Genomic DNA, 24413 nt, shown 5'->3' with positions numbered 1-24413 from the left:
TCGTCAGGGACCGCGCTGACAAAATCCCCTGCTCGCCTCTACGTAACGCCCTGTCGAAAGCGGACGCCATATTTTGTGTTGCTGATGTCGACATAGACAAACGTAGACATGTTTCCCCCCCACTCCTGCTTTTCCCCCTTCGCCCAAACTTGCGATCGGGAGGCGGCGGGGAGCGGAAAAAGGGCGAGGGGAGGGAGGCTGTACGGCCAAAAATGAAAAACGTAGCCAAAATAATTACCAGCCCACCCCGAACAGCCCTCCCGGCTCCCACCCCCGGCGGTCTCCCCCGCCCTCCCCCCCACCTCCCGGCCCCCGCCGAAGTCCAGGGAACCGGACAGTTTCTGCAGGAGGAAAAGTTGGGTGCGAGCGGTCGGGGCGGGAGCGCCGGCGAGCGTCCGTGCGCAGGGAGGGGGCGGCTGGGGAGCGCCGCGCACCAGGGGAGGGGGCCCCGCCTGGGAAGTTTCCTACCTGCGCCCAGGGCGGCGGCACCGACTGTCCCGGGCGGAGCGGCACCGGGGCTCCGCTCCGCGCCGCTCCGCTCCGTGCGCCGCCCGCGGCCGCGGGACCCCGCGCCCCCCGCCCCCGCCGCGCCGGCCCGCGGGGAACACGCGCGCCCCGCCACGCGCGCACGCACCGGCCCTGCCCCGCCGCGGAAAAAAAAAAAAAAAAAAAAAAAAAAAAAGAGGGGGAGAAAAAAAAAAAAGGAAAAAAAAAAGGAGAAAAAAAAAAAGAGCCCTCGATCGGCGGGGATCTACGCCAAACCCCACATGATCTCTGACGTCAGCCTGCGTATTTGCATACGATACCACCGCCGGCGCGGCCGCCGGGGTCCCTCGGCGCGGCGGAAAGTTGCGCGCGGGGCCGCGCCCCCCCCATGGCCCGCCCGGTCCGGGCGCGCCTCCCGCGGCTCAGCCCCTCCAGCCCTCCCGGCACGCACCCCCTGCCCCGAGCGGGGGCTCCGCCGGGCGCTCCGCTCCCTGCGGTGACACCGCCGGCCCGTGGCCGGCCCGGCCCGTGGCATCGCCGGTCCCCGCCGCGCTCCCCTGCCCGCTCCGCGAACGCAACCGCGCGGACCCTCCCGATCGTTCAGGCGGAGCCGGGGGGCGCAGCGGGGGACCCCGGCCCCGGGCGGTTCGAGCGGTGGCGGCGCCGAGCGGGATATGGACCCATGATAGAGGGGCAGGGAGTGAGGAGCCTCGGACCAGCATCCCGTGGGCTGGAGCTCCCCGTGTAGGGAGGGCAGCGGCTGGACCCTCGTTCCAGGACGTGGGGACGGGACCAGCATCTCTGCATCGCATCCCTGCTGTAGAGGCGGCGGGGGCTGACCCCGCGGTGGGCACGGCGACGGCAGCCCCAGGGTCTGATGAGGCTGTGCCATTGCCGTGGGACTGCCCCTCGGAAGCGGGACAGGTTACCTGGGGAGGTGGGACGCACTTCTTCATCTTCGGCTTGCGATACAGGCTTTCCAAGCCACAGTCTTTCGGGTGGGCTTCAGGCGGTGGGGTTTTTTTTTGTGTTGCTTTGAAGAAGGTGGTGTGTATTTCCAATGGATACTACCGCAATCTCTGCTCCTCTGCTGCAACGCAGGAATCCTTTCCCCAATTTAAAACTGCCGTTGAACTCTTTGCCTTTCTTCCAAAGAGATGCAGACAGATAGGATCCAGGCTATTTTCTGTTTACTTCAATGAATTAATTAAAAGAAATAATTTACCGATTGTATCTTGCTACTAGATAGCACACCTTCCAACAAGTCGTGGCTAATAAGACTTAAGAGTAGCATAATCTCACTGTAACTTCAGGGATGTGCTATCTAGACGTGGTATCTTTGATTAGATCTCATTAGATTAATCTTTTAATTCTATTCTTTGTGCTCTACAGGCTTTAATTCTCGGCTTGCTTCGGCTCTCACCCTGCCCCATGACCCAGCAGGTCGGCCGGGCTGCAGCCCTTTGCCTGGCTGAGGGACTTCACTGGGCATGGTTTTGTTTCCCTTCCCCGTGTCGGGCTGGGGACTGGCTCGTGTTCGAGTGTCAGACGAGGAGCTCTAAGTTATTGCAACTGAATAATCGCAGAAGAACGTAAATATGTCAAAGCAGTGTCAAGAGATTTCTTTGCAGGGATACCCTTATCTGAGTAGGCGTGTTTCTGACTGCCTGACTGAGTATAGTCTCTCTCTGTAAGTACTTGATAACAGGATGGATTCCTTCCTTGCTGCCACCAGCCCCGAGATTCCTGCTAACTTCGCTTTCCAGAGGGAGGCTGTTGGGCAGGGACAAGCTTGGGTATAATCTCCGCACTTGGGGCACAGAAGGTGCCCCTTAAATCTTGCTGATACTCATCAAACTCTGGTGTTCGTCCCGAAAGCTGTTGGTGGTTTTGATATTTTTTAATGGAAATTTCTTTGTCTTTTAAATATTTCTGGATATATTGTGTTTAACTCTTCAGTAGCTGTCCACCCCTGAAAATGTTTCTGAATTTTGAATACTTGGGTGCAAAAAAAAGAAAAGTTATTTTAGAGCACAAAGATTTTCCTCCAGGATACACATTTTTTTTACTGTCTTAAATTCCTTTTCTACGATCTAGAAAAGAGACAAGCCTAAGTGTTTTAGTAAGACTACTATACTTTTGAGTATAAAATGTTCTTGAAAGGGTAGATCAATAGAAAAGCAGGTGACAAATCATCTGTTTGCTGTTGTCCTAAGTGACACGTCCTTTGAGGCCTGTTTAGCTTTTCTTGCATTTCCAAATGCAGAAGGTTCTTTGACTAATTAGGTGATTCAAGTGCAAAAAAGGGCTGTCGGTGGGAGCCAGGTGTGGGATTTCAGACCTTAAGCCCGGGTTGTAACAAAGGCAGTTTTAACCTGTGGCCAAAGAGATCTCTGCACCAAGTAAGGCCCACAGTGAGGCTTAGCCCGCCTTCCCCAGAATTGTGGATGGTGCCACACAAATTAGGATCTGGAAGGTCATTAAAAATGAGGCATAATTCACTGTATTTAAGATGAAGAGGATGTGGGTTTAAAATTGGAGCAATTGTTATTACTATCCTATATGAATAAACTACTGACAACTATTTGAGCAGGTGTGTGTTCGATGTTCCTGCTAGAGAAGCTGCTCACACTCTGTCATCTAACTCCAAGAATACCTGCTTGTGTCTGACTTGGCATTTCCCACACAGAGGCACAAAATACAGTGCACAGAGATTGGTTTTGTGAATGTTTTTTGACCTGGTCATCACATTCCTCCTCTGAATCTTGGGCAGTGGGACAAGCAGGCTTTGTGGCATCTCTACCTGGATGCTGTCGTTCAGGAGACTTGTAGTTGGTTGGTTAGCTCTGATTCTGTCAATTTATTTGGAGTTAAGTGAAATGATCGAAGATTTACTGAGAGATGGCAGAATGGTGTTTAAGATTAGAGTTTATAATTACAAAAGCCTCGATTCCTTGGGAAGTCATGCAATTAAAAAAGTATCAGTGATGAATGCAATTGGAATACTCTTACAAAGTCTCAGTATTCATTTATAAAAACCTAACATTAACATGACGCGGGGTAACATAGCAAAATGGAAATTGCTTTTGCAGAATATGCAAAAGGAAATTTGCAATTTTAAATTTCTTTTGCATAAGGCTTCTCTTTTTAATTAATAGCACAATGAAAGCCACACTGATTACAAAGCACAGTGAACATGCATGCACAATTTCCCAGCAAAGTGAGGGCAGAGTACTTGCTTGCTTTAAATCTAGTGCCCTCTCTGTTCCTTCGTGCACCGTCTCTGGGTTTAAGGTGACATCTGCTCCACAAAGTCCTCAGATGAAGTTGCAGTCTTGTCTGTGAAATAATGCCTTGGTCAGACATAATGAACTGTGTACTGATGGGTAGTTTTCTTACAGTGTGGATATGAGTGTCTGACATATGTATTGTCACATACATTTCAGTCTTTTTCAGTTTAATGGTTTTTTTCTGACTGTTTAATCCTGTGAAATTGCAGGCTGAATCAGCATTACAGATCTAATTCCTTGTCTTGGAGGTACAGCTCTGACTTTTGCTCTGAAGGTACTGCATAAATATCTTAAAAGGGAATGCACATCCTCTAAGCACTACAACGGGCATGCAAATAAAAGAAGTCTTTTCTGTTGAGTGCATGGCTACATGTTTCTCATTTTTATGCTGGCCTAACTCTGTGAGATAAGTGGAGTTTTGCCTACAGGACGTAGCAGCAAACAGGTAGGCTGTGAGCTTTGGAATGGATGTGTTTGCTTCTCCCAGGGCAGTGAACCAGCCCTTGGCTGCTGGACCAAGTTACTGCCTTGGAGCTGGTTTTGGGAAGAACCAAACTCAGCTTCTGTTGTTAATTTTACACCTTGCTCCCATCTCCTCTTCCACCCAGTTCTCCTAACCCTGCATGGGCATAGAGATTTACTGGCTCTCTGTTTTTAATGCCACCTCAGTAATGGAATCAGGCTTATTATACAATCAGAAGGAGAAATTAAGGTAAAAACAAATAAAAAAGAAGTCAGCAGACGAACACTGCTACCGTTTTCCCGTCTCTTGCGGAGACCTTGATCCTGCTGAGCGCAGGAAGTGGTGCTCGACCGGTGGTGTGCACATCAATGGCTGAGAAACAAAGCTATTTAGCCTGATGGGGTTTTTTCACCAGCCCAGCAAAACAGCTTCCCAAAGCAAGCTTTCTCCTTTGCTAAAAGGCTTTGTCGCTCCTATCAGTGTTCTCAATCACCGGCGTGTGCAAATGCAAGCTGAAGTAGTAAGCACCGATCAGATGTGCTGTCTGCAAAATGAGATGTTAACATGAATGCACAGAAAAGGAAAACAATATCAAGGTCTGATCCAATTATAAGGGCTGATCTTATGATTTGTAGTGTCCTTAAGCTGGGGGAAGCTGTCACAAGGCAAGATGCCTCCTCTCCTGGAAGAAGGGCCGATGGGGAGGATTAGTTGCTAAGCCTGGATGGAGAGAATCCCCTGAACACAACCTCCCCAAGCATTTGCACTCATCGCCTGAGCTTAAGATGGGTCCTGGCAAGAGGCACGCAGGCATCTGTCTTTTTCTGTTTCAAAAACTCCAGGAGAGCTGATCACTTATCACGGGAACCATCTGGCTTATTCTTACAGAGATCAACAGTTAGTCACTGAATGAACAAGGAACAAGCTGCATTGAAGTCTGCTCTCCCCATTAAATATGAGGACTCAGCCCAAGGTCTCTGAAGCACCACGTGCTTTGCCTGCTGCAGGCAGAAGGGAGAGAGATTTAATTCTGCCTTGAGGTTGCTGGGCTGCTGTCATGTGTTAGAGAGCTTCTGTGGGGAGCTGGGATGTTGGCGTCTCTGCAGTGAGCTGTGGTGGCCACGAGGATGGGACCCGAGGCCTTGCTGCCTCAAGGTCACCTCTGCTAGGGATGGAGAAGCCCGAGGAGGGAGCAGGGCTGCACCATGGCTGTCTGGAAAGCTCGACACCGTCTGCTCTGCCTCCCGTGCTCACTGTTGATCTCAGTTCCCAAGTGCCAGGGCAAGAGTGGGGATGGGTTACTGTTCTGGGACAGTTGTGAGGATGCAGGACCAGGCCAGCATAGGCTGCTGAGGGTCAGTGCTGCTGGGCTGTGAAACCTAGGGAGCCAAGGTGTTTCACTCTTACCTTTGAGGAGTAAAACTCCACCTTGTCCCTGAAAGGATGCAAGCACATCTGTGTGCTCTTTGTGCTTCATTAAGAAGGTCCATAGAAATAACAGAGGCAGCTCCTTGCTAAAAACTTCTGAAGTCAGGCTGTCACTGCACTGACTTGTGTTGGGCAGTCAGTGTTTTAATGGAGCCTTTGGCAGCCTCTGCCTGCCCTCTGCCACTCCTGTCAGGTCCCTGTGAGGGGTGGCTGGCTTTGAAATGCACTGAAAGCACCAGGGGGGCTTTGCTCAGCCACCGCTGCTCTGGGCCTCCTGTAGCCAAGCAGGCTCCAGACTTTTTTGGACTTATCAGTGACCTGACAAGCTCAGTGAACTTGGAGCAGCAGCTTGGCCTTTCTTGTGGATGGCCTGCAGATCTCACGTGAGTGCTATAACCTTAGCTGAGAGTGACAGTTTGGGGATTTTTCTTCTCTTTTCAATGTTTTTTAATTTTTTTCTATTGCTCTTGCTAATTACTAAAGCAATTTTTAAAATTTAAATGAGGGCTTCCTCCCTCACAGCCCATCTGCTGTGAAATCACAGCGCACATCCTTTGTGACAGTTCAAGCATTGCCATGGCAACGTGCTGTGATGTGATCAGCCCTGAGTTATGACCTCACTGCGGGACCAGGCAGGCCAGGTTGCTTTGGCAGAAGGAATAAAAACCAACTTCTGTATTAACAAAAGTGGTATCTCAGTTATGAGCTAGTGAGATTTGTCCTGGACTAAAAGCCAGGCTAAATCCCTTTCTGGAGCTTTTTACAGGACTTCAGTGCTAGGGCTTGGCAGGGGCATCCACTTGAGAAATCATCTATTTGTTTCCATAGAGAAAGTTACTTTCTTTGAGAAGTCTTTCCCACCAGTTTATGGCACTGATTCAGTAGAAATTCTTTGAATTTTTAAGACTTTTTTGTATTTTTTTCCCTCCCTGTTTATCCATAGTGCTGGAGACTGAACTCTCTTTTTCCTATTTGGAGGCAGGTGCTGCCATGGCCAGTGGCAATGCATACTTCACCTGTGCTCCCCCGTGGCTTTGTCCCGACCCCATCCAGAAGATAACAGGGCTGGGGTGAGTAGTTTGACTTTCTGAGGCATTCATCTCTCACCTCCCTGCTGAGCCTGGCGTGAAGGGTGACAGGGCTGCAAGCCTTTGTGGACAACTGGAGTGGATTAGTGACCAAAGACTGCCCAGCAGGTGTCATATCCAGTGTTATCCATTTCCAATTAACCAAAGACCTGGTTCAGAGCCCCTGGTTCAAAGTAGGGGATTATTTAAATTTTTTTTTTTTCTTGTGTGACTCCTGCTGATTTTGGATCAGACTTTAACTGTCAAACTGAGCCTGCTCTTCAGGAAGCTATTTACACATGAAACTAATTCACCAAGACAGCTTGTATATTTATCTCTACTGTAGAATGTGTTTCACAATGTGTCTTTATCTGTCCATTATATAGAATACAGCATCTTTAGACCGATGGTGCAAACAGAATTGATGGGGCTCTTTGGTAATTCTAGAGGGACTGGTGATGCAATTTGCCACCTCTCTGGAGACCTGGATGCTTTGCAGGCAGCCTAGTTTCTCTATTTTATTTCATGCTGTTTATGAGGATTTAAACAATACATGGCTATTAAATTACATGTATTAGCTGAGTGAAGGGAGGGAGGGACTCTGGGGAAAAGGATGTAGTTCCAAGTGGCACACTCTGCACAGAAGTATTTCACAGTATTAGACTTTCAAGTGTTAAGATTTTGTGGTCAATTTATCTGATGGTATTATCTAGGGGACCACAGTGGGTCTGCCATGCCAAGGTCTGTGGGGTGATGGAAGAGCACACAGCCCTTGGTTGCTGTAGGACTCCTGTCCCTTAGGGCAGAGCTGGTACATAAGGCTACAATCCTCACACATCTGTTCCTCCCCTGTCCCTTTCTGAACAATCAGTGTAGCCCCAGTGCATTATTGATCAGGCCATTTAACTTTGCACTGATGACTCTGCTTTACCTGTTGAGTCAGAGAGCTGACAAATGGTTGCTGTAGTTTTGTCTTTAAGCCATTTTGGAAAGACAGCCTTGAAGATCTCCATAATTTTTAGGCTCATAACCAAAAGGGGAACAGAGGGGGAAGGACTCAAGTGTCCTTCCAATAATTGTCTCCCTCCAAAACTGTCCTTAAAAATACTCCCTGGTTTAGCCTCTTTATGCCATTTTACAGCCTCCAGCAAGTTTTTACAGCTGAGCTACTTTCCAGCCCCAGAAATTGTGGCACAGCCCCTGAACTATTGAAGTGCAAATGACTTGACCGTAATCTAGGAAGATTCAGGAGAAACAGGTCAGATGTTACACTAAACACTTATGGCAACATATTTCAACAGCAGGAGGACAGAAGCAAGTTTTACCCTGGTCAGGTTTAATGTGAAAAGATAAAAATCTATTTTCTGAAGGTGAATGCCATCAGGTCTTTGGCTGTGCAGGCTCAAAAATAACAATTCTTCTGTAACTCTGTGTAAACCAGAGCCTTAAGATACTTATAATATTAACTTCATAAGCTTCACAGCACACTCATAGTATCAGCCCCTATGGTTATCTCAATTTATTGGTGGGAAAGCAGAGCTTGAGAAAACTGGAGACAAGGTCTCCAGCAGCTTTGCCTATGGCCAAACATTTATAAAAACCAGTGCCAGCATTGGGGCTCCTGGGACTTTTGGCAACCCCATGCAAGGGACTCATGGCACAGCCAGATCCCTGGAGGCTAAAGCCACTGGCTTGGCTGTGCTTCACGTTGTTCACCCATTGCTGACACCACGAGGAAGGCTTGGCTGGGTTGCTGCAGGTTGAGGTAAATATTTATGAGATTGACCTGGATCTCAGCAGCGGCAGTAGGAATTTTCCTGCTTTCACAGAAAAGTGCTTCTATACCACTCTCAGAAATATAACAGCAGTATCACAGTGCTACAGAAACAATTTGGAGTCTTTATCCTACTGGGGCTCAGCCAAGAGTTTGTATCATTTTCTTAGTGAGACACCTGCCCTTAGGTCCTCAGCACACAGATTTCCCCTGCATGCTGGGTTAGCTCCAGGATTTTGTTTTGCTGCAAGGTCATGCTAGTAAAAGCTTCTCGAAGTTTTGGAAAGCTAGATTTGCAAAGCTAGCTCCTGGATAACATGGTAAATTGCAGGTTAGGCTGTGTGTATTTACTGCAACTAAAGGGAAATGTTTTTTTCTGATCTTGAAAATCCCAAAAAGGCAGCTTTATCGGGGAAAAATATTTTGTCACAGTATCCACCTTAAATGGCACCCTAGACCAGTGACAAATTTATGGTGACATTTTTCAACTGAGATGGTTAACTCATGTGCTCCCTGTAAAATACTGATTTTCCTGCACTTTGAGAGTGTCTGGAGGAAAAAAAATACTGTATATAAAACCTGATTTGTAAAAACAATGTGCCTATTGCTTCAGTCTCTGGGTGCATTTACATTAAAAGACACAAATTAAATTAACATGATGCTGCCAACAACTGTGTTTTATCCAGGACTGAGCAGACAGGACAGGATTTAGCTTTTTAATGGATGGGTGGCATTTTAGGGGGAAGCTTGGAAAAGGTGGGGGGGACACACTAACAGAGTAAGAGATAAAGGTGTATACCTTTATGAAGGCATGTTCATGCATTTTGCTGCCTATGAACTGTAAATTATCATTTGGTTTCAGAAAGACTCTTTCCAATATTAGGGGACGAAGATAAGAGAACCCTTTGTCCCAATACAATGAATTTATTTGCAAGAGTTTTTGGAATTCAGTAATAGAAGGAAAAATAAATGTAGATTTTCTATATGTTTTTCTTAATGCTCTAATATTGGTTTCAGAGAAATGCTGGGATCTGTTGCCTGGAGGGGAGGTGGGAGAGGGATTAATTCCTGTCCAGGTCCTATTCACTGCTTTTACTTTTGTCTTAACACATTAATGAAGTACATTTAAAAATAATTAGTATGCTAAGGAGGGTGTGATGGATACCAAATTTGATGCATAGTGGTACAAATGAAGATTAATATTAGTCATATCTGTATGATTTAATGAAGGATATAATGCCACCTGCTGTGTGGTGGAATCAAATTACTTTTTTTTTGGTTGTTTTTGACTAGTTCTGGAAAGAAAATTAATTTGAACTAAGCTAATTTCCCTTTAATGTCTTGGATTTGTAATTAAAGATTCACATGTAGCAGTTAAGCATAAATAGTGTGTAAAATCACACATAGGAGAGGCCTATGATGTTAACCCACCATTCCCCAGAGGATACAGCACCCAGCATCTTCTAGCTGAGATTAGTAGTAATTTCATTTTCTTCTCTGTGGACTTGCAAGACATCCCCATGCATTTCCCTGATTTTTTACAGGTACAAGAGAACATCCCTTGGCGGCCAAGTCTTGGGCTGGTACTCACAGAGCAGTGCCAGAAGGAGATGTACATCCATACACTTGGTGTGTGGCCCTTGCTGGAGCCAGTGCAGGGCCAGGCTGGGCTGGGACTCCTCTTTGGTGGCTGCTGCCCCAGCATCTCCCAAGCCAGGGGTGGCATCTGAATCCCAAGAGAAGCAGTGATGCTTGGAGAGGAGTCTCTGCTGGAAGCAGACCACAAGTGGCATCAAAAGGAGCCATTAAAGCCCAAGCTGTGGCTTGGATCTGTTGCCCCTGTGGGCCTTTCTGGGGACCTGGAGTTTTTGGCTGATGGGTTGCTTTGCAGCTCAGGATGGCCAGTGCAGCCAGAGCTGCTGTGCTGGAGTGTGCTGTGCCTCCTTTCTGTGTCTAAAGGCTGCGTGGCCTAACTGCTGGATGGCATATTGCACATGGCAGACTGGCAAGCAGTGGTAACAAAATGATTTTGTCCCCCAACAAAGTTAATTGAATGAGATTTAGTGTTGCTAAGAGATTTGGACTGCATCCCTCCAACTTCAGGAGATTAGGCTGCCAAGCAGGAGGCACTGCAGAGGGGCTGGCCCCATGCCAGTAAACAAAGCTTTATCAGGATGATATGTTAATATTTGTGTGTACTGTAAAATTAAAAAAAAAATAAAAAGGGAGGGGCAGAGTGGTGGACTGCCTCATCTGCTACTCTGGCATAGAAAGTCCCATTGAAGCTGATGGTAACACGCTAATGCTTCTGCAAAAAATGTTAGTGATTTCAAAACAGCTTGGTTGCAATGGAAAACAGATGCCTAATGCAGTCCACCTTCATCTGTGGTTCAGCAGATCTTACATGGGAAAATATTTGTCTAATGAGAAGGCCTAGAGGCCTCAGTTGACATCAGAGTTGAGTTTGGTGAGGGGCTTCTTTGGGATGCAGCAGTGCTGACTCAGCAGGCTGTGGATGGATACAGGATTTCACTGCCTGGGCACCAAGCTGGCCAGGCCTAAGTTCAACTGGAAAACTCTGTGAGCATGTGAGTGTAAGGCTGCACTTGAGGTGGCAAACCATGATGAAAAGCTCATCATGCAGGGAAAAAAGTGAATAAACTGATCAGAAATGCAGGCAGTGGTGAGACTCTTGGTTTCTTTCACCTGACACAATATGGACAGGGAAAATGCCAGGAGCACCGCAGGGGATCTTGCAGACTGAGAAGGTGCTCCTGAATTTCATCTGGACTTTGGACAATTAAAACATCAAAGCTGGTGCCAAAATGTATTTTTCTGAATTAATTGCTGGAAGGAAGTTAATGGGAGAAGATAATGGAGTAGATGCTGAAAGTAAGAAACAACAGGATGGTCAGGAGGGAATTCCCTGTTGGCTTAGCTGGTGATGTGTGCCGTGGTTAGAAGAAATATTTTCTGGATGTGGATGTGTGTGAGATGTTTGAGAAGGCCCCTGGCAGTACTCCTGACTTGCTTACAGGTGTTCACCCTGGGGATTTGGGGGAAGTGGATCTGAGTGTGCTGGGTGCTGGAAGGACACATGGATGGGTGTGGAGTGTCACCACTTCAGTGACAGCTGACCTGAATCTTATCAGAATCTATAGTGATATTTTCATCTGAGGACCACTGCAAATGTGGCACATCTGGTGACCACAGCATCAAAGTGTAGCATGGACTTCTTTCACCATATGAATCCTTCAGGACCTGCACAGATGTTGGGAGAAAGGGGAAGACCTTGGGGTTTCGTGAGATAAAGGACAGCACAGCCCACAGAGCTTAACAGTTTTAGCTGCAGCTGTAACACAGGAGCTACAGCTTTCCTTTTTTGCCAATAGACAGGTAAGGCCTGGGCTGTCCAGATCACACCTTTCCTTCTCTTCCAGCTTACTGCCTGCCTTCTTAAGCCCTTTGCCTAAAATCCTGGTCCCAGTGAGGCAGAATGGCAAACATCCCATTGGCTCTGGTGGGACAGGTGCTATTTCTCAGCTACAGTGACACACTTGCCCTCTTCACTGGCTAAACTCTGAACCTACACATCCACAAGTCACATGAAGACACACTGAGGTCACAGGAAATCCTTATTTTTGGTATAAAGAACAATCTATAGGCTGACTCAGCTAATCTTTAGATCACTGATAGGAAGAGTAAGGCTTGGGAACCTCAGCCCAGAGACAAGTTCAAGTCCAGCCTGATTAACTGCTGTCCTCTGTCTCTAAAGCACAGATCAGATGTGTTTGCATGGGTTTTAGTAGACAAGTTTTACACCTACAAGATGTTTCCTCTTTGCCACCCCTGATCTGCCAGCACTGGGGTGAGGTACACGTGTGACATTTGTGCTGTTTTATAGCCTGCAGGCCTGCTCAATCCCTGAAAGACCCAGACTCCAGGAGAGGGGATGAGGAATGCATCAAGCATTTATTGGCTTGGCAGCTGATAGCTGGGTGAACATAGGTGCTTGTGTATGTCCCATTATCTGGCTCTGGGAATAAGGAGATGATTCACTCCAAGTGCTTTGTCACAGCTCCACGTCAGAAGGGAACTATAGAAAAAACTTATCTCAGGACTGTCTTGACTTTTTCAGATTTGAATAATTATGTGGATCCAATTGGTTGTAAGTTTCACATTCCTTTAATGAGGCTTTTCCATCTCAATAGTCAGTTGTTTGCACAGAAAAACTCCCACTTCATATTATTTTTTATTGCCCTAGGCTGCATGTGTCTAATTTTTCCTGTATCCCAGAAATGCTCTCTCCAGCATTTTGGGAGGATTCAGCTTGAGTGCTGCCCTGCCTTCTTGAGTGCTCAGGAAACACAGAGCAGCACTCTGTGCTGGCATACAACAACAGGAGCTAAGAAGCCTAAAGCTAAACTCAAATTCATCCTGGTGGAAACTTTATTATAGTGGATGAACTATATCACTGAAGAAAAGCTGGATTTATCTCCAAACACCACATCTCCCAACTCCATAGGAGTTCAAATGAGCTAATCCTAACAACTTTAAATGATGTAAGGCAACTTTCAGTCCAAAAGCCTTTTCTCCTGTCAATTTTCTCCTGTGACTTTTCTCCGTTTGTGTATCTTTCCATGGTCAACTGGCATCAGTAGCAGAGAGGGAGGAAAATAATAACTACAGCAGTCACTGCCAGAGCAAAAAGGGAAGTGTGCAACATTTTTTTTGTAATGTTCAGAGAGGGAAAAACCATGAGCACAAAACTTGTGTGCTGAGTTTAATCTTAACATTCCTTCTAGTAAGGACTGATGTTGTATTTAAAAAGTTAATTGTTAAAAACAGACCTTATATTAAAAGTATTAAAATAATATTGAAATTATTTTCTCTGGCTTAAGAAACACCAGCAGAAGGTTCTTTGTTCATATTTTTCTTTTTTCTCTGGGTTGCAAGGATTGATTTATCCGTTCCAGTAAAATGCTGGTACTGAGACCATCACCAGGGCTGGCCCCTTGCAATAACAGCTCTTCATTTCTCTCCTCTGTCTTTAGCTGGAAAGGGGCTCCTTGGCTGCACAGGGAGCTCCTCACTGACACCCTCCTTCTGCTGGGGCTTCAGGAGCTGATGGAATGAGGGGGAATGGAGGAGCTAAACCTCCTTCTCCTCTGGTTTTGATGTCATTTACGAAGAAGGTATCAGAAGTTCTTCGTTTCACATTTTGATCTCATTTCCCATTCGGCAGCTCAGTACAGATGTGGATTTTCCAAGCCATCTGATATGTTTGGATAATAAAAGCCTGTTAGGTCTTTTGGGAAAAAGCTGATATACATTTGCCAACATTTTTGTAGATGTTTTCCAAGCACAGTTTTCCAGCTGAACCCCAGAGGATGGGCAGGCTGGGAGCTGCTGGAGGGCTCTGTGCTTATTTCCATCCATTTTTAATGTGCTTAAAAAAAGAAAGAAAACAATGCCCTTTCTTTGTGACCAACATCTCTAAAATGATACAGTTCTGGGGGGTTTTGTACTGAAGACTTTCTAATAAAATCTTAATTCACATATTTTAACCTAATTTTCTGTTTTTCTGCCAAAACATTGAAAAAGTTGCACTCTCTTCCCCATGCATGAAGTGATGAGATTTTCACATGCTCTGAATCAGGAAAAGCAAATTAAAATCCTATACTGTGTTTTTTGGAAAGCCCTTAGAGCTGTCAGCTCCCTTGGGGAACTCCCAGGACATGATCTACAGTGCATTTTGGGCCATCTTGCAGACCTATTGTGAGATGGTTATTTCTCCAAGGAGATGTACCCTGGTCCTCTGTGCTGCACGTTCACTTCCCACTCCCTTCTGCCATTCTGAGTACCTCTACTCTTTCTCTGAGAAATATCCTTTCCTTCTGAAACTGATCTTTATCCTTTCAAGTTTCTTCTCTTCCTTTGTTGTCAGTAGTTGTACAGAATAAAATAGAGGAATGTAAATTCCTCCTTCATCTTTTCTACTTTCTTTCTTATGATATGTCCTCCCACTGAAAGTCAAACACAGTCTTTAGAACTGCTCTTCATGAGCTGGAGAACTTGCACTCCAGGCTTTGCATGGATCCAGTGCATGTGGATCTAGAAATCAGCATGTCCAAATGAATCCAGGGTCAGCACACACTGATTTTTCAAGACTGAAGACACCATTGCTTTATAAAGCTGTGTGCAGTGAGACCCTCCTGAGAAGTCTCATTGGCCTCAGATGTCAATTGTAAACTTCAGCCTCGTCACAATAGACAAATTGACATAAAAGAAGTTATCTCTTCCCCAAAAAGTGGTTTTGTTTTGCTGTTATGTGTGAGCTGAAAAGCCTCCTGTGCCTACAGGAGGAAGGAAGATTTTTTCTTAGAACTCTTATATCATTAGAAGATTATTCTCCTAGAACCTAAAAACAACAAAGAAAGTTCAAACACTAGGCAAGAAGACTGTTACAGGTGACATAGCTGTAATTTGCTGACATTTTAATCAGCACAAAAACACTGAAGATCATGATGCTCTGGCCCCTTTATTCTTTCCTCAGCTGTTCAGTTAATGATGGATTAATTGGTAGCTGTCAAGCTTGAGCTGAATGTACTGAAGGTTTTTGCAACACTGCTCTGTCCACTTGAAGGCAAGTGGTATGGTTCAGAAAAATGTCACTTAGAAAGCAATTTCCATGTATTCACAGCTTACTCAAAGTGTTATCATTTTAACCCGATGCTTTCTATGCTGCTTGCTCTTTCAATGCTCATCTATTTATTTCTGTTATCTACTTTATTGTAAAGTCCCAGAGAACAGACTGTCTCCTTTATTGTGTCCATGCAAAGTGCCCACTGCAGTCTGGCTTTCCTTCTTGCAGGAGCTCACTGCAAGGTGCTGCTGCAATTAATGTGAGCATGGAAAGTTTGAGTAACCTCCTTGTAGCTGCTCTGAGTGATGAATGTGTGTGAGGAAGTCTCTGAGGATTTTTCCTATAATAAAGTATTATTTTTCACATTAACAATTCCAAGATAACTGAACTTTGAATTGCACTTTTCAGTCCATGTTTCCCAGAGTTTGTGTTCACTAAGCTGTTCTGCTGCTGAGAGTGAAAATCTGGCCCCTGTGAGCCTTGCACAGTCCCTGGAAACAGTGGCCAACCCAAGCTGGCTTTTGCTGCTAGATTTTGAGGAGCAGATTTATTTTTTTGTTTACACCTCTATGAACTTCCAGATCACACTATAGCTTGAGCACATCTCTTCAAAAAGCATGTAAAAATATTTCAAATAAATGAAGATGCATTTTACAAATAGATATTTTTAGCTGGTCAAGGACAAACTGCTTATCAAAGGACAATACTCCTTTTACAGATGTATCACAGTGGTGGGGACAGGCATGGATGTGGTAAAGGTTAGTGGCTTTTTTGCTTAATTTGCAGCCTAACACTTAAGATAAAGTGTTGAACCTTGGAGAATTGGACTCTGAAAATAATAACCCCACTCCATACTGGTTTTGGTAAGTCACTCATAATCTCTTGCTACGTGAGAACCTTGTGTGTGCAGTGAGGACAGCAGGTAGGAGTGGGAGAGGTCTGTGCCATCCTGCTGCCACTGGAACTGCTGTGCCACCCTGCCCTGGGCGCTCCCTGTCAGGAGGAGGGAGAGGTTCTGAACATCCCTCAGGCAGCTCCTAAGGCTCAGCTCCTTATCTGGTGGGCAGGGCTATGTCCTGTATCTGACAAGGTCTCTGCTAACACTCTTGTTTTGCAACTTATCTTACCTGCACAGTGAAGCAGCTGATTTCAGCAGGTTTTGATGCTTCACTAAAACATTAATAGTGCAGTGTCACAATGCAATATGTTGGATGATTCTTGCAATGATTATTCTCTCAGAACTTCTCTCTGAAAGCATTTAACAAGGGCAGAAGAGCATGGTGGAAAGGCAGTGACATTTGAGAGCTGTGGTTGTCTGTAGGATTTGGTCTTGACACCCATTTAATGTCCCTAAACTGTGTGTGGATCTCTGTATGACCATGGTAAGGTGTTGGTGATGTTTGTGCCCAACATCCAGGAGGAATGATGCATCTGCCTCCATGGATATCAGAAGGCTAATTAATTACTTTATTATATTACACTATATTATATTACACTATATTACATTCCATCTAAACTGAATCTGCACAAGCACCCAACTCAACTCAGCTGCCCAGAATCTCGTGACTGTCTGCTGACCAAGAGTTTGGACACGTGCTTGGCCCTGATAGGCCAAGGAGACAAAACACCACCACTTTGGGTAAACAATATGGAGATATTGCATTCTACTTTGGCACAACAGAGGAGCAGCAAATGAGATAAGAATGGTTTTGATCATTCTTTTCATTGCTTCTCTGAGGTTCAGAGAATGTGAATCCCAGAATAAGGGATCCAGCAGAACCACATCACTTTTAGCCATTTCTCATTGAAAGGCTGAGACAAGCTGAGATGAGAAAGCCCATGGTGATGCAAGCAGTGGATATGGTTGAGTGAAGCCCACTTGGATGTCCAGTAGTACAGAAAGTTTGAGAAACTTTGGATTAGGCCATCACAAGGATATGGCCCAAATCACTGGCTGTGAGGAATCCCAAGTGATATGTTGTGATTGCTTCCTCAGTGTTTGATTTACCCCACAGAATTTCAAAGGAAACTGTATGTGTTGCAGAGAAGACAAATCTGAGTTACTGGAGAAAGGGATTAGCTGTTTCTAGGGCCTCAGGCCAGGGCTCTTCATCCAGATTATCCCAGACAGGTTTTTTTCTTGGGTCTAGAATAAAGATTATACTATAAAAAATCCAACAGATGCTTAACTGTCATATTGTGAATGGCATCACTGTAATTAAATGTCTCAGCTTCTTGCCTTAAACAAGTAGTTTCTATGAGAATTCATCACTGAAAAAAACAATTTTAAAACGCAAATGGTGTGATATGGAAAGGGCAAAGAGGAAGACTGTGCTTTTCTTCCTCCTAATGTTGATTCAGCACCTAAAACTCCCCCTAGCAGTACCTGCTGCCTCATATGTCTCATATGTGGGGATGATGTGGGCAGCTTTCCCTGGTCTCAAGTCCCATGTCCTCTCAGGAGCTTTATGGTGGGGTGTGAATACCTTAGCCTCGCTTTGCAGAGGGATGCATCAAGACAGAAACCTTAAACTTCAATGCCATGGCTCAAGTGCTGCATCACTGTGTACCTGCGAGCCTTGTGTTTAGGTGACCTGCTGTCCTGTGCACTCAGACCTCCCTTGGGAATTCACAGTGGGAGTGGGAGCCTAAGGGTGGGATTTGCAGACATTTTAACAAGCACAATAATTTGCTGACATTTTAGTCAGCAGATGATTCCCCAGGCATAGGGAAATGCCCACGTGTCATGTTCTTGTGTGAAGCCTCTTTCTTCTAGTAGTTCCTAGCTGTGAGTGGGGAAAGGCTCAGCTCTTTTCTGATGTTCATAAAGTGCTCTTTGAAGGCACAAAGGCTGTGGTCCCTGTTTATTCTTGTCTGCCCATGCACATCTCCAAGGCAGGCACTGATCCTTGGGTCTTCAGAGCAGCCTTGGTTTTCTTGCTGAAACTGGATGTTCCCAAGCTCTCCATCTTCTTGCACATGGGTGTTTTGTCTCTTGCTGAAACACACCTTGAAAATACAAAAAGCATGGACAGCTTCTGGTCTGAAAATCCCCTATGGAGCTACATCCCCATTTTGGGACTATTAAAGGGCTGAGTGTTACAGTTGAGGCAAAATATAAGTGCCAGGAATACCTGGATGTTAGATGCTGCTGCTAGAAAAAGTAGGTTAGAAGCTCTCATTTCCTGCAAATCTGTATCTAAAATGACTTTCCAAGGTGAGGAAAAACCGGTCAGGCTCAGTTCCTTGTAGGTGCCTCTTGATTTCCTTCTTCACAGTGGTTTTTTCCTCTCCTTTCTTTCTGTCACTATTCAATTAGATCCAAATCCTTCCAGCTTCCCCAGAGAGGCTATCCCAGGTCTAACACTCATGCCTCCTCTGGTTCAGTTAGAAACAAAGGGCCTCAGGCCAAGCATCTCAGCTTGAGACCCTCAAAGTTCTTTGGGTTCCCAGTGCCCAGGGTGAAGCATGGCTTCCTATCAGTGCCACCTTCCTATCAGTGCCACCTTCCTATCAGTGCTTAGGAGGGAAGGGCTTTGGCACACAAAACAGTTAAAACTTTGGGTGAGAAGTGTTTAAACACTTGGGCAGGATCTTTGGGATCGCATGCAAACTTGCAAACTGGGGAAAGGCCCCTGACCTGTAAATCTCAAATTCAGCCCAATTTCCAGCCTCTCCAGGTCTTTCTGAGCAGCAGCCTGCCCTCCAGTGTATCACTATGCTGGTTTGGTGACTGCATCCTTGCAAAGAATGCCTCCAGTCCCACCAGTCAACCCATTAGGGGAGACAAGAAGCAATACTGGTCCCACCACTGGTGTGAGGGATGTGTCCAGCTCCTGGCTGCCAGCTGAACTTTGCAGTGCTGCTTACACCCCCCTCAGCCTGGTGGCACAGCCCATTTTCCACCCACCTTATTGTTCTCTTATCCAACCCACATTCCACCACTCTGATGGTGAAGACACAATGGGAGACTGTGTCAGAAGTTCAGGGGTGCAACAACACTGTCTTCTCCTTCTCCTTCTCCTTCTCCTTCTCCTTCTCCTTCTCCTTCTCCTTCTCCTTCTCCTTCTCCTTCTCCTTCTCCTTCTCCTTCTCCTTCTCCTTCTCCTTCTCCTTTTTCTCCCGCTGGTTGCCTCATCACAGAAAGCAGATCTCTACTAGCTTAGGCATGGTTTGGCTTGTACCTGAATTCAATCAGCTTTGCACACTGCCTCCACCCTCCAGGATGTGGTTCCATCCCCTTGCCTCCCCTGGAGCTGACATCCCTCCAACATCTCCTCATGCTGCTGTAAAAGTAGTTGAACCTGGTACTGAGAAACTGACTCTGAGACATTCCCTACAATTATCCATACCACTTGTATTCTGGAGAAATACAGATGATGACATTCAAGATGGAATAATTACGTAGTGGAGTCTTGCAATATTTATGTGAAAGGTTATTACAGCAGAGCTTGAAACGTTAGCAAAATCACCTCAGGAACACAGGATGCAGGGCTTGCATGTCAGTCTCCTGCTCTCATAATGCTCACTCATGTTTATGTGCAGACTTATATGGGTTTTTATTGCTAATATCCTTCTCATTATTAGCCCTTTTGAGTTTTATGGTATATCTTTTTGGCGCAAAATCAATTGAGAGTTTCCAATTACATTTGCAGAGAGAAGATGCTGTTTACATGTTGCTGTGTAAATATTGGACAGAGAGATCTATGTGGGAGCATCAGGCATGGTGCTGGGTCAGAGACACCAGAGGGTTATTTGCAGGACTCCTGTGGCCAAGAGGACAGAGTTTGCTGCCAGTTACATCATCTCTCAACTGGATGGAACAGCAGGACTGTAGCTGTGGGAGGGACAGGAACTTCAAACACAGTTTTCCCTGAGGCACTGTGGGCTGGGAGATGCAGGAGCTCCTATCCAGTATTTAGCTGAAGAAGGGGAGAAACACTACAGGCAGTGCTGTGGGTCTGTCCTTGGTGAGGTGGGACCCGCCTTGTGCAGAGCTCTCCCTGTGCACTTGTGAGACCTCGTTGGGCACACAGTGCAGTGTTAGGCAACATGCCACATGAATCACTGTGCAGAGGCTGGAAAAATGTAACAACATATGGAGCTGAGTTTGAGGAAGGAATTGAAAACAAACGTCATAACTTGAGCATTTTCCTCCCATTACAGCTATTCACATGTGCCACTGATGCTTGATATGGGCCTCCCTGCTCACTGGGGAGATATCTGGAAGTTGTCACTGGAGCCCTTGCTCTCCAGAAGCCTTTCACCAACTCTGTTTGCAGCTGCTTTGGATGAGGAGTGAATTCTGTGCTGACCTGAGTAAAACACAGTTTCTGCTTCTCTTCACAAGCTTCATGAACTTCTCTCACATCTTCATACACTCTGAGCTAGATTACATCTAACCCCAGCAGCTAAATAATCTACACTGAGGGTGTTCAGCATGACTTGACAAAGGACCCCATAACCAGGCATGGACCCTCTAGAAACCAGGTTCTGGTGGGCAAGGACAGGCACATGCACATCTGGTTAAAACACCATCAAGACTCCAATGTAGTCCAAGCAGGCAACACAGCTCCAACCAGATCTGGAGATCCCATTCTTTCCCCCAGGAAGCACAAAACTGTGCAAGCCAAGCAGAAACCAAGCAGGTGGCAATACTTGCTCTGGTTAAGAGGACACAGGTCAGGGGGAATATGTTGTGCCTGCTGGTACAGACTTCACGTGTGGCACTGGCTAAGTGTTCTCTTCGGGCCCTGGGTCTCCAGCTGTAAGAGGAGAGAGGCATAGTGCCCTCTGCCTTAGCTGTTTGCACTTTGACTTTTACAATGGGCATGTTACTGTACCTGAGGAGATTCAAGACTTACTCTGGGAACAGAAGCTGCAAGTAAGTTAAATCATCTTAGAAAAAAACAACTTCAATACAGAAAGGTAAAACACAACAGTTAGAATAGAGTAAATTCACCTGAAAGCAGGAACTCAGCAAGAGGCTGGAAGGACTAAACCCACAGCATTGCCAGCATTACAGATATGTCTGTCAAACAATTCCTGTTGGGGTGTCTCCATTGGTCAAGCTGCCACCCAAGCTGAGAACAGGCACATCTGGCTCACTTGTCTCCAGCCTGGAGCCCTGGCAATCACAGAAGCAATCCTTGTGATGTAGGAAGACCATGGCTAAACTCTTCATTTCCTGGCTGTTTTTTGCATCCTCTCTCAGGGCATTCATTGCATTCAGCACTGCATTCCACTCATGAATGGGGCATTGACCTCTCTCAGGGGTTGGTTTTAGGTGTGGGACTCCTTGGGAGTAATTCACTAATTTCATCATTAAAATTGTGCTCAATACTCTTGTGATGTCCGTTCTCTGTCTCCTGAATGTGAAGTTGGTTATACAAAGCCAGCCAAGACCCTTCTCAGTATGTGAACCTCAAAATGCAGCTCTGTGCCACATGGTGACATCATTTAATCAGTGTCTGTCAGATGGCACAAGTGGGGACAGTGTCTGGGACTGCCGCGGGGCCCAGGGCTGGGGAAGGGAGCAGGAGGGGGCTCCCAGCTTGGCTCTGGGTGGGCAGTGCAGGGCCAGAGGTGTTTGCCAGGCTCTGCTGGTGCCTGGGGCCCTCTTGTGGAGCAGCTGCCTCGCTCATCCAGGGTCAGCATTAGCTCCTGTTTGGAACAGGGCTCACTGGCTTCTTATGAGTGTCAGAGTGGCTTTTTTTGAGAGACAGAGATTTCCACTTAGGTTGCTCCCCAGACAATGGTGTGGCAGCTCCAGTTTTACTGGGCCCAGCCAGGTTTCCTCATTGACCCTCACAACTGGGCTGGGTCTCAGCTCCTCTGAAGGACCTGGGGGATGGACAGTCCTTTTTGCAGATAGGTGGAAAGATTCATTCTCTAAAGAGAACTTATTTGTCTGAAGCTGGCCTTTTTAAAAATGCTACTCAGCAGGTGTATGATGAATCCCCTGGAGAGATCCTACAGTGATCAGACGAGGAACAAGAACACATTATTTCTCTCCACTTCCTATAAAAGGAGTTGGAGGTGATGAGGTGATGCCAACACCTGTGTTGGAACTATCTGCCACTGGGTGAACTGAATCCCAGCATTGTGCCTGGTAGCTTGGTGGGATCTGAGCAAACTCTGCCACTCATCTCACTCTGAAGAAGAGCCCTTCAGGCTGGAGGCCCTGCTGCAAAGAATTAGGTGTTGTTCTTTCAACTACTGCTGTATCCATGAGTATTCTTACTTACTATGGGCTCTGAGCCAGCATAACTTAAGTGTTAGTTTAATGCCTAAATGGGAGTGGGATGTACTTAAAGTTATTTAGTAAATGCTCTGATGGAGCTAGAGGTGCACAAGAATTAGCTGCAAAGTTGGTTGCAGTAAATAGAAGCCAAGGTGGAATCTGGCCAGGGATTCTCTCACTCATTTCCTTATCCCAGAGCACTTCACTGATCTTAATGGGCAAAATGTGGCCAAGATTATTCTTTCCATAGTCTAAGTTTTCAACTAAAAATATCTGTAATCCAAGCTCATTTTCCTTTAACACAGATAGGCTTTGGCTTCTGCCATCTGGGACATGTACAGACCTGGTAACTCTGATCATGGTTGTTGCATATTTTCCTTTGTTTCCCAATATAAATCTCTGATTTTTCCTCCCCCAATCACCTTCTGTGTCACCTTGTGCAGGGAGATGTACCATCTTGCCTTTTTGGAATAGGGCAATATTGACTTTTCTGGTGTCCAGCTTATTTTCAAACAGTTGGAAAGACTCCCAACACTTTTTGCAGAGATGGCTCAGCCATCCGTGCAGCAGCAGCTGAACTGCCATGAATTATAGCCAGATATACTAAAGATTCCTGAAACTGAAGCCATTTTACCCGGTGCCTTGTGTTGCAAACGATGGTAATTCATGCTCAACAGCTTGTGAAGCAGCTGCTGGAGTCTGACGTTTGGGCTGTGGTCTGCCAGCAGGAGAGGTGGTCCTGCTTCTTCCCCACCTCCCCAGTGCAGCTGCCTGCACGTGCCATAGCTGCAGGAGGGAGAAAGCTGACTGGCACAGAGAGCCCTGGCCCACCAGAACTGCAGGGATCACTTTCCTGATGAGTGGGCAAACATCTCATCTAGAACAGAGGGATCCTGTCTGATAAATGGGGGGCTCTGGTTTAATTCTTGTGAGAGCAAACCTGGCTTTCACAGAGCTGTCTCTGCTCCTTGCCTGGCTGTGCTAGCCTCAGGTGTCAAGGCTCTGCTGGTACAAAATGAATGGTTATTGCACCAGAGGCCTTCAATCTGCACAGGCAAATGTGATATAAATGGGTCTAATGAGCATGGGGCTTGTAATGGGTGACAGCTTAAGAGCTGCACTATGAAAATATGGTCCTCTGTGTCCCATTTTCTTTACTTGGCTTTCATTTACTTTCTCATACATGTGAGGGAGATTAAGAACAGAGCACTTACTACTCTCCAGCATTTGTGCACAGCTGATGCCTTCCCTTTCTACACTACAAAAGAAGCAGGGGCTACCTCAGAGCTCCACTGTGGATTAGCCAGTAGGCTACAAGAATGACAAGGAGATTCCTGGTGTTCTGCAGTGCTGCAAGTCAGATCAGATGATTTTTATCATAATCTTAAATCTGTGCATCTCCAAAATAACCAGGGCAGACTGTGAACAGTTTTGAATGGTACTCTGCATATACAGCGTGTCTCCCTTCCTAATGACTTGTGAGCATCAACAAAGGGAGCACTGACTCAAAAGGACCAAATACCAAAATGTAAGATTTTCTGAAGGCTGGAAACTCCCTTTGCTTTCTGCTTCACATCTTGCAGCAGGCACATGAGAACGTTGTGCTTTAATGTGTATCTGGAGACATTTCACATAGGGAAGGACAAAGTGAAGTGTATTTCACTGAGCACTTTGCGGGTGTGAATGAGGCAAGAGCAGTGTTTAATTGCTCTCATGCCACATACTTGCAGTTACTTTTCCCTTTCAAAGACATGATTTCAAGCTGCCACTAGGTCTCTTTCCTAGAAAGGCCAATTTGGGGAAAAGACTGAAGCTATGTGATGCCTTCCCACCAATGCCAGAGCAGCTGTTCCTCTGATTGCCAGTCATTCCCCTGCCTTTTCTTCCAAAGAAACACAAACACAAATATTACGAGCTCATATTACTTGCAACTGTTCAGACAAATGCCTTAAGATGAGTGGTATTGCTTTTACCTCTGTGTATGCTAGTTTAGGGAGGTTGTTGATACAAAAAGTT

The 24413-nt window shown here is 46.0% G+C and overlaps 1 protein-coding gene across 2 annotated transcripts in view; it reads right to left on the bottom strand.

Moving 5' to 3' along the window:
- ZHX2 (zinc fingers and homeoboxes 2) overlaps positions 1–552 on the bottom strand; it is a 74203-nt gene extending 73651 nt beyond the window's left edge. The window contains exon 1 of one of the 2 annotated variants that reach the window (XM_058034731.1): positions 469–552. The gene's annotated coding sequence lies outside the window, so the exon portion shown is untranslated. The remainder of the gene's footprint in view (positions 1–468) is intronic. The other variant, XM_058034723.1, reaches the window with a different exon arrangement.
- Between the last annotated feature and the right edge of the window lie 23861 nt (positions 553–24413).

This window comes from Melospiza georgiana, chromosome 1 (assembly GCF_028018845.1).
Source record: "Melospiza georgiana isolate bMelGeo1 chromosome 1, bMelGeo1.pri, whole genome shotgun sequence".
In the NCBI taxonomy this organism is placed as follows: Eukaryota; Metazoa; Chordata; class Aves; order Passeriformes; family Passerellidae; genus Melospiza; species Melospiza georgiana.
The sequence above is the reverse complement of the archived record's forward strand: the minus strand, read 5'-3'. Positions and strand labels throughout refer to the sequence as shown.